The 17,919-nt window shown below is 39.4% G+C and overlaps 1 protein-coding gene and 1 long non-coding RNA gene across 2 annotated transcripts in view; one reads left to right on the top strand and one right to left on the bottom strand.

Moving 5' to 3' along the window:
• Positions 1-1,815: 1,815 nt before the first annotated feature.
• On the bottom strand, positions 1,816-17,638 carry LOC103667327. The gene is made up of 3 exons (XR_569739.2): positions 17,502-17,638; positions 16,135-16,185; positions 1,816-3,553 (listed from the first exon to the last, which is right to left on the bottom strand). It is a non-coding gene; the product is annotated as an uncharacterized LOC103667327 (long non-coding RNA).
• Positions 17,639-17,698: 60 nt separating this feature from the next.
• RNFT1 (ring finger protein, transmembrane 1) overlaps positions 17,699-17,919 on the top strand; it is a 12,300-nt gene continuing 12,079 nt past the window's right edge. Inside the window, exon 1 of the mRNA XM_040640922.1 lies at positions 17,699-17,846. The gene's annotated coding sequence lies outside the window, so the exon portion shown is untranslated. The remainder of the gene's footprint in view (positions 17,847-17,919) is intronic.

The raw sequence follows: 17,919 nt of genomic DNA, 5'->3' as shown, positions 1-17,919 counted from the left end.
ATTTAAAACATGTTCACCTTGTGTCAACTTCAACTGATTGATAGTGAATGGCTGGACTTCTGTGTGATGAAGGAATATGAGGCTGAGTTCAGGCTGAACAAGAATGAATTTGATATCAGTTGTCAATATCTGCCATAGGTATGGGTAGATAAAGTGATAGTATGTTATGTATTTACCATCCCTGAATTAGTGGATACAATTTCTTTTTTTTTTTTTTTTTAAGATTTTATTTATTTGAGAAAGAGACAGAGACAGCATCAGTGGGTAAAGGGGCAGAGGGAGAGGGACAAGCAGACTTCCTGCTTAGCAGGGATCCCGATGCAGGGCCTGTTCCCAGGACCCCAGTATCATGACCTGAGCCGAAGGCAGACACTTAACCAACTGAGACACCCAGGCGCCCTGGTGGATACAATTTCTAGACCAAAAAAAACCATCACTTGTAGTTTATCCCAGAGCTTAAAGTAAAACTGAGAATATACATATGCCAAACCAATAAAAACCATTTTTAATAAAAATAATACCATCTTACCATACCATAAAATAAAAAACACTCCAAATTATTCTCCAAATGTTTTGGAAGTGAACTGTGGATCAGCCACATCACATAACGGTGAAAGAAGGAAAATCAAAATTTATGTTCAAAGGAAGCAAGCTGGGGCCAAAATTTAATGGAAGTTAAGAGAGATAACTGGGCTCAAGGAGGGGGAAAAACATTCTATGAAGGAAGGGGGACAGGTATTACAGAAAAGCAAAAGTAAAGTTTTCTTGTCAGGGTAAAGAGCATTAAGAAAAAACATTCAAAACTTGGAAACAGGCATAAGACATTACTGGGACCATTCCAATGGAATACAAGATATAATTCAGCAGACCCTCTGAGAATTAGCTGATGGTGTAGGGATGTACATCTTAATTTGACTTTCTACTGACTAGTCCATTTTACAACTTTGTAGGGGTAGTGGTTAACTTGCAGGTAACTGATAACAAAGCAATTGCTCTTCCTATTGGAGAGCAATGCAAATGATGCCTGTCCTTAGTCATATAAATACAAATCTCCTGGTCGAGATTTAACTGTTTTCTGTCTAGGAAAAACATAACCTGAAATATTACATCTCTTACCATGCAGAAATTTGTATCTACTGACAAATTAGTTTCAGCATTCCTTTGACTATATAAATTCTCTGTTCCTTGAATTTTTCTTTGAACCAGTTTTAGTATCTTATATGTTCTCATAATTAATGAGTTGAATAAAATATTTGGAATATTTTCCAATTATATTTGAATAAGAGTCATGTTTTTAAATTTTGGAAAATATATTCTAGCAAGCATTTGTGTAGAAAATAATAAACTAGGGGTGCCTGGGTGGCTCAGTCATTGGGCGTCTGCCTTCGGCTCAGGTCATGATCCCAGGGTCCTGGGATGGAGTCCCACATCAGGCTCCCTGCTCAGCGGGAAGCCTGCTTCTCCCTTTCCCACTCCCCCTGCTTGTGTTCCCTCTCTTGCTATCTCTCTCTCTGTCAAATAAATAAATAAAATCTTAAAAAAAAAAGAATAAACTAGATAAATGGGGAAAAAAAGAGTTACAGAGAGCCTAACAAAAGGTAACGAGAGGACACCAAAGGAGCGCCACTATGTAGTTAACAAATATCTACTTTGTTCTAGAATGATGAAATGGTGACTGAGCATTTATTACTAAGAATTTACGTGTTGCCTATATGAGTTAACTATGCAGGTATCCCCTTTCCAAAAGCAATTTCTGAAGCTATAATGTTCATAAAGAATCAGCAACCTGAGGCACCTGGGTGGCTCTGTTGGCTGAGCGTCCGACTCTTGGTTTGGGCTTGGGTCGTGACTTCACGGTTGTCAGATCCATTCCTACCTAAGGCTCCACGCTCAGCACAGAGTCTGCTTCAGATTCTCTCTTCTCTCCCTCCTGTTCATACACTCTCTCTCAGATAAATAAATAAAATCTTATAAAAATAAATAAATAAATGGCAACTTACCTATAAAGGAAGGCTAGAGAAGTGGGGAAACCAGCAGACTTTAGTAAGAAGGAAGACTAGGGGAAAAGATTCCAGGTAAGAACAATCCATGGTGTAGAATGCTACAAAAATGTCAAGTAAGGTGAGATCTGAAAAGTGTCTGTTCATTCAGATATTCAATAAATATTTACTGGGTTCTTAGTATATGCCAAGAACTGTATTAGTCATGGGGGTACTGTAATAAAACCAAATAGTCCCTACTGACATTGAGTATAGTGGAAGAAACAGACATTAAATAGCTAATTTAAGAAATAAGTATTCAGAGATTCCAGTGCCAGGCAAGGAATAGTCCACTAAAGCCTATCTCCACTGCTGATTACAACTAAACACTCTGGATGAAATACAAAAGCCACTACCTGAGCACTCTGGAAAAGTTAACAAAAGCAGTACTGGGGAGAAGAATCAAATTGGAAAAGGGATCCATACAGGAGAGTCATACTTCTGGGGGGGGGGGGCTGGTGAGAGAGAATTTTACAGGATGGTGGGTACCCAGTGAAGCTGTGACAGTGGCAGCACAGGCAGCTAAAACTCCTAGAGAAACCCTGTTTTTATAGACAGAGAAACTGAGAAAATGGGTCCCTGGGTTTTAAAGAGTTGTGGGGGGAAAATCCCCATTTTTCCCTCTCTCTTTTCTCTTGCTGTGGCATGGGCAACTAAAACTCCCAGAGAAACCCCATCATTCCAGCTATAGGACAGAGGCAGGAAGTTGAAGAGAATCCCAGAGAGGAGAGCTGGAGAAGGGTTCTCTCGGTTCTGTGTACAAATGAGCATATATTCAGGGCTCATTTCTGAGGAGCACATACACAGAACACCCCACAGAAGCACAGTAAAGTCCGTGAGAACTGAATGACAGTATAAAGCAAAGCAAAGTTTAAGACAACCTCTATGTAGCAAAGATGTAGGACAGATTTAAAGAACACAGCATAAGCTTTGAAAACTGTTCTGACATTAGAATCCAAAAGAGAAAAAAAGTCAAGATAGACCTTGCAGTCTCAATCCAAGCGAGATACTGACTGCTGAAGACAACAATAAAAATCAACATTCTTCAGAGGATTTTAATAGGATCCAGAGTATCACAAAATAATATTCAAAATGTCCAGAAAGGGTTTTTTTCTGATGGGCATTGGTATCTCCTAGCTCAGTGTGCCCTCAAATTTCCATAATGATTTTCCACAGAGCTGTGCCCCATACAGGCACCCCTTTAATGGGCTAGGTTTCCACTGCCCTTCATTGGCCATTGCTCATGAGTTGGTAAAAATGAAATCTAGGGATTGTTATCATTCACTTCCAATTCTTCCACCACTGCTATAAAAACAGTATGCAATTCAGCCCACCGAGCTGATTTTTACCTTCTATGATCGGATTAGTGGTCTTCCAAACAGGATTTTGTCCATTTACCTTATTACTGCCATCCATGAACCAGGAGATGTTTGTTGGTCAGCTGAGAGATGTCTATAGGGCATGGTCCAAGTGATGACAGAATCTGGAGGCTCCTCAAAATTTCAAAGTCAGGCCTAGGGTTTGAAAAGAGGCTCCCTATTGTAAGTACATCATCCTTGCATTCCATAGGTAGCATGACCCTGTATAAACCATATATGGAACTATTTTGGGAACTGCCCTCCCCAATACAGTATTTTTCCAACATCATCCAAGACATCAAAGGCATTTTAGGTTTCAAGATTTTATGTCCTTCAGTCACAAGGGCCATTTTAATTAATGTCTGATAGCAATCTAGTAATTGGCCCTCAAATGGGAATTCTCCAGACCGAAGTCCCAGTAGTCAATGCTGGGAGGTGCTCCCAGGCTTTTGTGATATGCCCAGTGTATGTTCCACATACAGTTATTGCACAAAGAACTTGTCCAGGGGTGCCTGAGCAGCTCAGTCGGTTAAGAGTCTGCCTTCGGCTTGGTTCATGATCCCAGGGTCCTGGGATAGAGCCCCACATCAGGCTCCTTGCTCAGCGGGAGACTGCTTCTCCCTATCTCACTCTCCCTGCTTCTGTGTGCACACGTGCTCCTTCTCTCTCTCTCTCATAAATAAAATGTTAAAAAAAAAAAAAAAGAATTTGTCCATATCAGCACTCTACCTTCTACTCTACATTGTTTGGATTCACATAATCTTATTGATTCCCATTTAGCATGTCCAATTAATATTGCTTGAAGGGCAGATTTACATGCCTTCTATTTTACAATTACAGATAGGTGAAATGTTCCCCAATCAGATATAATGCTCATCCCCATAATGCAATCTGGTAAAAGAGACACAACCACTTCACATAAGGCCCGTTGAAACATTAATTCTCCTCTAAACTTTCACCTTAATTTCCTCAGCCTTTATTTATATTCTTAGCTGTAGCTTCCATTAGGACTTCATCAACAGGTCCTGGTTTTATAACACTGACTACGGAAGGTGTTCCCCAGTCATACATATTTATTCCTATAAAACATTCAGATAAAAGAGACAATTTCTTTACATAAAGCCTGTTTAAACAACCTAATTTTTATATTTCTATATTCTTATATTTCTAAATTCTCTCAATCTGATTGTAGTCCAAGTTAGGGCTTCATAAACAGGTTTCCATACCACAGTGCATGGAACTCTGCTGCAAAGGAGTACCAGAAATTTCTCTACCCTCGATCATTTTTCCGTACAAGTTCATATGGCCCAGGTGTCAGGACAGAAGATTCTAGCCCCTTGGTAAATCTTAACCTTGATTAATATACCTAGCCACCAAAACAATTCTGCATAGATTTTTTCATTGTAATCTATTCTGGCTTCTAAAATTCCTCCAAACTGAGGTCAGTGAAGCAGACTTACTTGGGGCCTTTCAACATTGAGGAACTAGCAGGGAGTACCACTGGCTCATCCAACTTTGATAATGCTGTATCAACATCTTTGTTTCAACACCATCAATGTCCACCACTCTCATTCCATTTCTCAATAACTGTCTAAAGACTTCCACTCTGCTAAGACAAGTTCCCTGACACGACCCTTGTCTTTCCCCCATTTTCTTATTACTTTAATGATCTTGTTTTCAGTAAAACCCACACCGGGAAGCTGAGACAGCAAAACTGATAGGACTTCTCAGGATGTTGTTTCATTTTTGCAAAACTAAAGTTCCATGGCATGCCCATGCAACAGAGGCCTCCTTAATCACAGCATCTTCCAGAACCTGAGTAATAAGCATCTTCATCAAGTGAATAGCCCAGTCATCAAAAAGATAGTCCTACATGGCTTGCATGGAAAGCACATCGGCTGCTTCATCTGTGATTGGTTCCATTTGGCAATTATAGGGGGAGATAGGCAGTTCCCTCTTCCTCAGATAAACACAATTTTCAGTGACTTTTATCCAGTCCACAAGGATGGCTGCTCCCTTGGGAATAATCACCTGTGTGTCTGGATCACATAGAGCCATGTGTGATTGTTTAACAGTGAGCTTCAGGTCCTGTACCAGGCCAAACTCACTCTTTCACTCAGCAGCACTTAAAACCAAAGATACTTCTCCTAATTTACTCTTACAATCCATTTTAGTAAAGGTTCTTCAGAAAGCTGATACTGATCTACAAATGAGACAAATCCTTCACACTATACCCACTGTTCTCAGCACGTTCTTGGTTTTGACTTTCCCCCATGTTGACTCCCTTTTTGGTGACCAGAGGTATTAGCAGTAATATCTATTGTTCTAGCATAATTTTTCCCTTTGTGAGCAGCTTTGAGGCTATTGGCCAAAGCTCAGACCAACCAAAATCTGAGCTTGGTCCATCATCAAAGCCTAACCACACTTTCTTTCATTTTAGATATTACAGATAACAATAACCAAGGGATTGCATAGTTAACATGTTGCTTATTATTTTGCATTTCCTTACATATCCAATCAGCCAACTCTACAGGAATTGGGTCTACCACCATTTCTAAATTCCACTGGTAATTTTTTTAAAAGATTTTATTTATTTGAAAGAGAGATAAAGAGCGCTGGAGTGGGGGAAGAGGGAGAAGGGGAGGGAGAGGGATAAGCACACTCTGTGCTGGGCGCCAAGGCTGACACCAGGCTCACAGGACTTGATCCCAGGACCCTGAGATCATGACCTGAGCTGAAACCAAGAGTCGGATGCTCAACTGACTGAGCCACCCATGCGCCCCTCCACTGGTAATTTTTACCTTTATTCCCTGATTGAAGTGCAGCTGCAGTTTCATACCATGCGTGACTAGGCAGCCATCCAGAGCTCAGAGGTTCTTCACGCCCCCCACCCTTTCATCCTTTCTTTTCATAAACCACACATTTGCTTGAGATAAGGGCTATTCTAGCAAATCTCATTTCTCTGACACCAACTAAAAGAAAACTGTTTCTCTGCCCACAGACCACTTCTGACAGCAAGTGTATGAGGTTTTTTTGAAGCACATCACCTACATTTCCAACTCTGGATACCAACTGGGTGTCCTATGATTTAACATCAGACTCTACAGACTTAAGGACTCCGTCCCACAAGACTATCTTCAATTCAGATGCCAGTCATAAGTAATGAGTCCCTAGGGGCCCAGAATTCTGTCTGACTTGGCTACAAAGTCAAGGGTTCCTATAACCCCCCCTCAGATTTAATAATTTGCTAGAATGGCTTGCAAAACTCAAGGAAACATTTACTTATGTTTACCAGTTTCCTATAAAGGATATTATAATGAATACAGATGAGTAGCTAGATGAAGAGGTACACAGGATGAGGTCTAAAAGGGTTCCATGTGTAGGAGCATCTGCTCCCATGGAATTGGGGTACATCACCTTCCTGGCATGTGGATGTGTGCAGCAACCTAGAAGCCTCCTTGTAGTTTAGGGATTTTTATAGAGGTATCATGTACACATGATTAAGCATTACCTCAATCTCCATCTTCTCTCCCCTCCCCAGAGGATGGGACTGAAAGTTCTAAACTTCTAATCACGGCATGGTATTCCTAATGACCAGTCCCAATCCTGAAACTATCCAGGAGCTGACCAAGAGTCAACTCATTAGAACAAAAGATGTTCCTATCACCCAGGATATTCTAAAGGGTTTAGAACCTCTATGTAAAATATTCCTATCACCCTCATTGCTCAGGAAATTATTATAAGGGTCCTAGAAGTTCTATTAGGGGGCGCCTGGGTGGCTCAGTCATTAAGTGTCTGCCTTCAGCTCAGGTCATGATCCCAGAGTCCTGGGACTGAGCCCCGCATAGGGCTCCCGGCTCAGCAGGGAGTCTTCTTCTCCCTCTCCCAATCCCCCTGCTTGTGTTCCCTCTCTCGCTGTCAAATAAATAAAACCTAAAAAAAAAAAAATTAAAAAAAAAGAAGTTCTATTAGGAACCTGGGGCAGAGAACATATATATAATTCTTATTATACCACACGTTATTATTATTATGCTCTGTAAGATAAAATTGAACATGCTTAAAAAGAACAGAAAGATATAAGTTCTCAGCCAGAGAAAAATTATGGAAAAGAAACAAATAGAAATTTTATTTTACTTTTTAAAGATTTATTTATTTATTTGAGAGAGAGAGAGAAAAAAAACACGAGTTGGGGGGTGCAAAGGGAGAGGGAGAGAATCTCAAGGAGACTCCTTGCTTATCTCGGAGCCTGACCCTGAGATTATGACCTGAGCCAAAATCAAGAGTCGGACACTTAACCAACTGAGCCACCCAGGCACCCCACAAATAGATATTTTAAACTGAGAAATATATACAAACAAAAAATGTCACTAGATAAGATCAAAAACAGAATAAAGGTGATAGAGAAACTTGAAGATAGATCAATAGAAATTATCCAGTCTGAAGAACAGAGGGGAAAAAAAGATGGAAAAGAAAACGAAGACAGACTCTGTGATCCATGGGACAATATCTGATGGTCTAACATTCATGCCATTGGAGTTCCAGAAAGGTACATTAGTTTCTACATAAGGGTACATTGGAGGTTTATTAGTTTCCTGTTGATGCTATATCAAATTACCACAAGCTTTGTGGCTTAAAACAACAGAAATCATTCTCTCACACTTCTGGAAGTCAGAAGTCCGAAATTAAGGTGTCAGGAGGGCTGCATTCCCTCTGGAGGCTCTAGGAGAGAAACCATGCCTTGCCCTCTTCCAGTTTCAGGTAGCTATCAGCATTCCTTAGCTTGTGGTCATTTCTCTCTCTACTCCATCTTCACACTGCCTTCTCCTCAGTGTCTCTGTGTTATTTCCTTCTCCTCTCTCTTACAAGGACACTTGTGACGGCATTTAGGGCCTACTTGGAAAATCCAGGGTAATTGCCTTAACTCAAAATCCTTAATTTAATTACACCAGCAAAGACTGTTTTTCCTAATAAAGTACTATTTTAATTTCTAGGATTAAGTCTTGATATCTCTGGATAGCCATTAGTCAACCTACAATAATAGAAAGAGTTTGGCGCACACACACAAATTTTTTTGAAGAAATAATTACCAAAAACTCCACAAATTTGGTGAAAGATGTAAATTTACAGACCTGCTGAGATTCAAGAGTCTCAGTGAATCTCAAACAGGATAAACTCACAGAAAACCATCCCAAGACATCACAATAAAACTGCTGGATATACAAATATTGAATCATTGTGTTGTACACCTGAAAATAATATAATATTGTATGCCAATTATGACTCAATTAAACAAAACAAAACAAAACAAAAAAACCTGCGGGAAACCCAAGATAAAGAAAAAATCTTGACAGTAGCTAGATGAAAATAATACATAACATATGGAGGAGCAAAGACTTAAATGAATTTCTCATTAGAAACCTTGAGAGTAAAAACAATGAGGTATCTGTAAGATGCTAAAAGAAATTCTCCAAAATTAAATATCAATCAAAATAGCTTTCATTATGAAAGTTAAATAAAGACATTATCAGACTAAGAAAAACTAAGAGAATACATTGCCAGCAGCCCTGCCCTAATAGAAATAAAATAGAAGTTCTTCAGGACAAAGGGAAATGATACCAGGGGGAAACTTAGAACTTAAGGAATGAAAGAAATGCAAAAGAAACGTAAATATGTAGGTAAATATAACAATATTTTTTTTACTAAAGTTCTTTAAAATCTGTATGACTATTATAAGCAAAAATCGTACATCATCTGATGCAGTTTTCAAATGACGGAAATGTAATCAACATGACACAACAGAAGAGAGGAAAACAAAGGCACATACATGGATATAGGATTTTTTTAAAAATATATTTTACTTATTTGAAAGAGAGAGAGTGCCAAGCAGTAGGAGGGGCAGAGGGGGAGTGAGAGGGAGAAGCAGACTCCCTGCTGAGCATGGGGCCTGACGTGGGGCTCAATCCCAGGACCCTGAGATCATGACCTGAGCTGAAGGCAGACACTTAACCAACTGAGCCACCCAGGCACCCCAGATATAAGATTTTGACATTTTACTAGAAATAAACTGTGAAAGGTTAGGGATATGTATTATAATCCTTAAAATAACCATTAAAAACACTGTATCTCCAAGAAGATATACAAATGGCTAACAAGCACATGAAAAGATGCTCAACATCACTAATCATTATGGAAATGCAAATCAAACCATAATGATTACATGCCAATTATATGTCAATAAAACTGGATAAAAGAAAACTACAGTGGGATCCCACCTCATATCTATCAGAATGGCTACTATCAATAAAAGGAAGGAAGGAAGATAGGAAGGGAAAAAATAACAGGTGTGGTGAAGATGTAGAGAAATTAGAACCCTTGTGCACTGTTGGAGATAATGTAAAATAGTGCAGTCGCTAAGGAAAACACTATGGCCCTTCCTCAGAAAATTTAAAATTGATATAGTAATTCCACTTCTAGGTGTATATCCAAAATATAAAGCAGAATCTCAAAGAGACATCTGTATACCCATATTTATACACATTATTCACGGTAGACTAAAGGTGGAAGAAACCAAGTGTCCATCAGCAGATAAATGGATAAACAAAATGTGGTATGCAGACAAAGTGGAATATTATTCAGCCTTAAAAAGGAAGTAAATTCTAATACATGCTACAACAATATTTTAGATTATGCTAAGTGAAATAAGTCAGTCACAAAGACAAATACTGTATAAATCCATTTACATGCAGTATCTAGAGCAGTGAAATTCATAGAAACAGAAAGTAGAATGGTATTTGCCAGGGCTTGGGAGGAGGGAGAATGGGGAGTTATTGCTAATAGGTATACGGTTTCAGTTTTGCAAGATGGAAAAGTTCTGAAGAATGGTTGCACAACAATGTAAATATACTTAATAATACTGAACTATACACCTAAAAATAATTAAGATAATAAATTTTGTTATATGTATTTTACCAGTTAAAAATTAGAAAATGAAAGTGTTACTATCTTTATAAAGAGAGGTAACCAAAAAATCTATAGATAATGGAATACTAAAAATATCCAAACAATCCAAAAAAAAGGCAGAAAAGGTTAGAGACAGAAATAAAGAGGAAACAAACAGAAATCAATAAAAGGGTAATTAAGTCCAACCACATCAATTATTACACTAATGTAAATGATCTAAACATACCAATTAAAAGCAAAAATTGTCAGATTGAGTTTTTTTTTAAAAAGAGTCAACAGAAATTAAATAAGCAACCCATAGATAGATTAGGAGTAAAAGGACGGTAAAAGATAACATTAAAACACTAGTCAAAGAAGTGGGAGTTGATATGTATCACCATGGATAAAGACGGATATTATACAATGTTAAAAAGATCAAATCGCCAAGACATAAGAATTTTAATTGTGTATGGACATAAAAACAGATCTTCAAAATACATGAAGCAAAAACTTGAAAGGATAAATAGACAAATTCATAATTATACTTGGAGCCTTCACTATTTCTCTCAACAATGGACAGAATAAGTAGAAAGTCAACAGAGACTGAGAAGACCTGAACAACACTATCAACTAAGATATTTGTAGCACTCTCCACCCAACAACAGCAGAAAACACATTCTTTTCAAGTGCACCTGAAGCATTTATCAAGACATATGATAATGCCCCTGGCTGGCTCGGCTCCATCAGCAGAGCACATGACTCTTGATCTCAGGGCTGTGAGTTCAAGCCCCACATCGGGTATAGAGATCACGTAAATAAATAAAAAATAAACTAAAGAAATAAAATCTTTAAAAAAAAGACATGATATTCTAGGTCATAATACAATTTTATTTTTTAATAGATTTTATTTATTTATTTGAGAGACAGAATGAGAGAGAGAAGGGACGAGCTGTGGGGGGAGAGGCAGAGGGAGAGAGAGAGATGCAGGCTCCCTGCTCAGCAGGTAGTCTGACTCAGGGCTTGATTCCCAGGAATCTAGGATCATGACCTGAGCTGAAGGCAGATGCTTCACCAAATCAGCCACCCAGGCACCCATAGATCATAACACAAATTTTAAAGAACTGAAATCATAGGAAGTATGTTCTCTGAACATATCGGAATTAAATGAGAAACCAATAATAGAAATAAATCTAGAAAAGTCATAAATATTTGGAAATTAACACACTTCTAAATAACCCATAGGTCAAATAAGAAGTCACAGGAAAGTTAGAAAATATTTTGAACTGAGTTCAAATAAAAATACAACATATCAAAATGTATGAGACTCAGCCAAAGCAGTGCTCAGACAGAAATGCATAAAATCACATGCCTATATTAGAAAAAATAATATCTCAAATCAGTGACCTAAACTTCCACCTTTAGGGGCACCTGGGTGGCTCAGTCAGTTAAGCGTCAGCCTTTGGCTCAGGTCATGATCTAAGGATCCTGGGATCGAGCCCCGCCACTGGGCTTCCTGCTCAATGGGGCATCTGCTTCTCCTTCTCCCTCTGCCTTTCCTCCTGGCTCATGCTCTCGCTCTCAAATAAATAAATAAAATCTTTTAAAAAAGACTTAAAAAAGAAAATTCCACCTTTAGAGGGGTGCCTGGTTAGCTCAGTCAGTAGAGCATGAGACTCCTAATCTCAGGGTCATGAATTCAAGCCCCAGGAGGGACATGGAGCCTACTTAAAAATAAACAAACTTACACCTTTAGAAACCACATTAAGAAGAGCAAATTAAATCCAAAGCAAACAGAAGGGAAATAATAAAGAGCAGAAGTCAGTAAAATTAAAAACAGGGAAAAAACAGAGAGAAATAACACCATAATAAAAGAAAAATTGTATTGAAAATACCAACAGGGGTGCCTGGGTGGCTCAGTTAGTTAAGAACCTAACTTAATTTTGACTTAGGTCATGATCTCAGGGTTATGGGGTCAGGCTCCATGCTCAGCACATGGTCTGCATGAGATTCTCTCCCTTTCCCTCTCCCTCCTTTTGTGCCCCTCTCCCCCCTTTCATCATCTCCCCCGGTACTCTCTTTCTCTTTAAAATAAATAAATAAAATATTTTTTTAAAAAAAGGAAAACACTAACAAAATCTATACACTTCTATCCATACTGACAGGGGAAAAAAAAAAAAGACACAAATTACCAAAATTAGGAATGTGAGGGTGACATCATCACAGACACTACAGATATTTAAGGGACTATTACACACACCTTTATGCCAATTCATCCATAGGCACAAATTACCAAAGCTCACTCAGGAAGAAATATATAACCCGAATAATCCTATATCCATTAAAGATATTAAATCTGTAGTTTAAAACCTCCCCATAAAGAAAATTCTTTGCCAAATGGCTTCACCGGCAAATCTACCAAATCATAAAGAAATAATACTAATTCTATACAATCTTTTTTAAAAGCAGAAAAAGGGGGAAACATTTCCAGTTCAGGAGCACAACCCTATTACCAAAGCCAGATAAATACATTATAAGAAAGGCAGTATCTCCCATAAACACAGATGCAAATCCACCACAAAATATTACTAAATAAAATGCAACATATGAAAAGGATAATATACCACAACCGAATGGGTTTTATCCTGGAAATGCAAGGCTGATTCTACATTTAATAATTAGTTGACATAATTCTCCTTTTTAACAGACCAAAGAAGGAAAACTGTATGAGTTCTCCATAAAGGCATGAAAAGCATTTGACAGAATTAAGTATCTACTCATGATAAAAACTCTCAGTAATCTAAGAAAGGAACTTACCTAATCTGAAAAATGACATTTACAAAAGAAAAACTATAGGTAACACATAACAGTAGAAGACTAAGTGTTTTTTCCCTAAAACAGGAACAAGGCAAGGACAGCTACTCTCACCATTCCTAGTCAACATGTACTGGCAGTTCAAACCAACACAATAAAAATTAAAAGGCATACAGATTGGAACAGAAGAGGTTGTCTCTATTGATAGACAACACTAAGTACAAAGTATCAAAGAATTTACAAAAATCTCCCAAAACTAATGATAAATGGGCAATGTCATTCAAAGCCACAGTTTTTACTCCAAATTTATGATCTCCAGATCTTTGTATCAAACTGCCAACTGGATATCTTCACTTTTATGTTCCAAGAATTCAACTCCTAAGACTCTACTTCCACAGCTGAATTTATTATCTCTCTAAATTTGGTCTTTAAAAATATATATTTCCAGGGCACCTGGCTGGCTCAGTTGGTGGTACATGCAACTCTTGATTTTGGGGTTGTAAGTTCAAGTCCCATGCTGGGTGTAGAAATTGCTTAAAAATAAAATCTTTAAAATATATATATTTCCCATTTTCTTTGGTAATACCACCAATTTACTTCTTCTAATATTCATAGCTTTCCAAAATTGATTTATCCAACCACCCAAACTACAAAAGAGAGATTCATCTTAGACTTTTCTTTTCACTCCACATCTGCTTGGGTCACTTAGGGTAACAGTTAACTTTTTTTATGAAACAAACCACTCCAAATCTGAAAGTTTAAAAGGAAATATTTATTATATCCTGTGATTCTGTGGGGTGACTAGCTGATTCTTCTGGTCTGAACCATCTTAGTTGGAGCTGGATGGTCTAGGATGACCTCACACATATGTTTGGGGCCTCAAGCGGGAAGGCTGAGATGATTGGGACACTTGGGGCCTCTCTCCAAGTGGTTCCTCATCTTCTAGGAGGCAAAGCCTGATTTGATTATATGGTGGCAGAAAGGTTATTAGCTGTAAAAGGGCAAGTCCCAACATGCAAACATTTTTCAAGTCTCTGCTAAATTACAACTGCTATTATCTCAATGGCCAAAGCAAATCACATGAGTTAGTCAGTCTGGGAGGGGACTACCCAAGGGTATGGGTATAGGTAGTCATGAGAAGGCAGGCATAACTGCAACAATTTATCACACTAAATTCTAATTATTTTATCTCCTTGTAACCCCTCATATCTCATTAATCCCATTTTACTGAGGAGTTCAAGATCTTCTCATCTCCTACTTAACTATTTGTAATAATTTCCTAATTGAGCTTGTATTACCATAAGCTATCAGACTGTGAATTTACTGTAAAATGTAAATCTTGTCACTGCTGCTTAAAACTCAATAGCTTCCCTTTAGCCATTAGAATGAACTATAGAATAAATTCCTAAATAAGACAAAAAATCTTTCATTATCCAGCCCATACTTATTCTTACCATTCCCTCATATACACTCTACTCTTACAGAAACAACAACAAAAAAAATTAATTCCTTCCAAGGGTCGTTGTATTTCAATACCATGCCTTTCCATGTAATGTTTTTATCTGGAACGTCCATATACTGCTTGTGTCCCGGCAAATTTCGACATATTCTTCAAGATTCATCTCAAATACCACAAATTTAAATGAAGCAGTTCTTTCCTAAGTTAAATGCTCCAGTTCTTGCTTCCACTGCATCTCATACAACCTTCAATTATACTGTTTATTCCAGTACACTACAATTATTTGTTTGGAGACTTGTCTAGCCACTCATGTCACTGTGGGACGGGGACTGTGTTTTTTTTAATTTAATTTTTTTTTTTTTAAGATTTTATTTATTTATTCAACAGAGAGAGAGACAGCCAGCGAGAGAGGGAACACAAGCAGGGGGAGTGGGAGAGGAAGAAGCAGGCTCATAGCAGAGGAGCCTGATGTGGGGCTCAATCCCATAACGCCGGGATCACGCCCTGAGCCGAAGGCAGACGCTTAACCGCTGTGCCACCCAGGAGCCCCTGTGGTTTTTTTTTAATGTCTACCCTCCAATATCTAATACAATTCTTTTTTTTTTTTTTAAGATTTTATTTATTTATGTGACAGAGAGACAGCCAGCGAGAGAGGGAACACAAGCAGGGGGAGTGGGAGAGGAAGAAGCAGGCTCATAGCGGAGGAGCCCGATGCGGGACTCGATCCCGGAACGCCGGGATCACGCCCTGAGCCGAAGGCAGAGGCCCAACGACTGCGCTACCCAGGCGCCCCTCTAATACAATTCTTGACATTTAGTAAGTAGTCAGCAAATGCTATTTGAATTAAACAATTAAAATGCCTGTTTCCTATATTCTAGACGCTAGTGGAAAGAAAATTTATCAAATAAGTCTGTCACTGTCAAATCTTGTCATCAACTCAGTACTCTTTACTTCTTCAAATGTTACTTTTCAGTCAAGTTGTTTGAGTGGAATGCAGTTCCAAGGTTACCAACAAACTTTCAATGTGTACCTGCAATGTGTTATGAATGTGATAAAGTAAGAATTTACAGTGAGGTGTATAAATGTATTAAATTTTAAGTGTACCTAACGTACTAAAATTATCAATGTACTAAAACAGACTGATTACCCATTGTAGCTATAGCTAAACTACATGAGACTCTCTTTTTTCTGTTCCCTAAATCATCATACTTTTTAAAGTTTAAAATAAAAATAGCCATGTTATAGATGGGATGAAAGGATATATACAAAAATATTTCTCCTTGAAAAATTCACAGCAGTCCAGAGCCTGGCCCTTGGCCTTTGCTACAGTCCTAATATTTGTGTCCCCTACAAAATTCATACACTAAATCCTAATGTCCAATGTGATGGTATTAGGAGGTGGAGACAGGTGGTTAGGTCATGAGGGCAAAGCCCTTATGAATAAGATTCCAAAGAGTTCCCTCCACCCTCCACCATAGTATGATACAGCAAGAATAGGAAACAGATATTCAAGGAAACAGGTACTCACCAGACACCAAATCTGCCAGCACTTTGATGTTAGACTTCGTAGGCTCATGAACTGTGAGAAATAAATTTGTCGTTTACGAGCTAGCTAGTCTATAACTTTGCAGCCCAAATGGACTAAGCCTTACTAACCCAGAAACCTAATTTGTCAGCAAGACTTACGTTAATCAAGCTCATGGAAACCTATGAATATTAAAAAATAAATAAAAAGCCCAATATCTTAATTAACAGTGTGAAGCAGATCTAATACCAGTTGGGGAGTGAGGTGGGGGGTGGAGAGTGCCTCTCTAACCAAGGGAAATGATTTGGTGATAGAACGAATCTGACTTAAGTACAACCTCAAAGTGGATAATTGAGGTTAAACGGTGTACTGTTGCGCTGGTACAAGACAAAATAAAGTGCAAACAACTTCATGATTAAGAAGCCTCAGAAAGTACACACCACCAAACTAATTTGGGCAGAGTTGTGAATGGCTGTAAGTCAGGGAGTGACCAATAAAACGACAAAGTACCATTCATTCCACTAGATAGTCAACTCATAGCATATATGTGCAAATTTATGGTCACTAATGAAGAAAGAAAACCCCTTGCCAAGTAAGTTCAGACCACAGGGCGTGGAATATTTAATTCAAAACTGTAGGAAGACTATTAAGAGTTATTTACTTGACGTCAATTTCTGTAAATTAAAGGTAAAAAGCTTGCAGTTCAGAATGGAAAGGCTTTTGGTAGTTGTGCGGAATGGGGGAAGATTCATGAACTACATTAAATACCATTTAAAACATTTTGGCTGGGGATCAAGAGGCGGGGTTTTGTTTCTTTTGTTTTAAGATTTTTCTTAATAAACTTCTCATTTTAGAACTTCCAGCGAAGATAGCAGAATTCCCTATATCCCATACAAAACAGGGTTTTAAAATTTAACTTCTACTTCCACCGCCACCAAATCTCTCTCCGACTTCTTTGCTTCTCCTCCCTTAAGTTTTGGCAGGGCCTAACTCAAACGGTGCAACTTTAGGATCATAACGAAAAGCCATTTCAGTTAAAACTTCACCACCCAGCCACAACTCAATCAGGGGTTAAGCCCGAGAAACGCGAACGCGAAAACCCGAACGTTCTCGCTCCGCCCCGCTCGTCCAGAGACGCGCCGAGCCCCTCGCTGACGTGGCTTCTCTAACTCGGGTCCCAGGGGACGGGCGCGAAGCCGGACCAGGGTGGTGGGCAGCCTCTACAGAGCAGGCGCCCAGGATCCTACGGGACGAGGACAACCCCAACGTCAGGCCTCTCCTCCGAGGGCAGGTTCCCGAAGCCAAAACATTTTTAACCTCAAAACCTCCAGATCTCTGAGGCGTGTGGCGGATTACACGTATATACGCACATAGATGACGGCGGCTTATTGTTTAATGCAGACGCCTGCAGGCGGTCCTCAGGAGCAGCCCTACTCCTCTCCACAGCCACCAACCTCAGGCGGCCTCACGCCCGCCGGACACCCAGGGCTCAGCCTGTCCCTAGGCGCGTTGCGCGGGGGCGGGCACGCGGCGGGCAGCGCACGCGCGCGTGAGGACGTCGGGGGAGCGCGCGCGCCGCCGCCACCAAGCTGGGCCGGAGTTGCCGGTATTGGGGTTTGAAGGTGATGGCCTTGATTGAAGGCCTCGAGGCGGGGTCTCCCGCTGTTGCTGCAGCCGCCGCCGGGTCCTCCGTTCACTCATCGTCGTCATGAGAGGTCAGGCCTGGGGGAAGCGGGCGGAGGCGAGGGGCCGCGGCGAATGGGGCTCTGGGGGGGGGGGGGGAATAAG

This window comes from Ursus maritimus, unplaced genomic scaffold, assembly GCF_017311325.1.
Source record: "Ursus maritimus isolate PB19 unplaced genomic scaffold, ASM1731132v1 scaffold_24, whole genome shotgun sequence".
NCBI lineage: Eukaryota > Metazoa > Chordata > Mammalia > Carnivora > Ursidae > Ursus > Ursus maritimus.
This window is presented reverse-complemented; position numbering and strand designations above follow the sequence as displayed.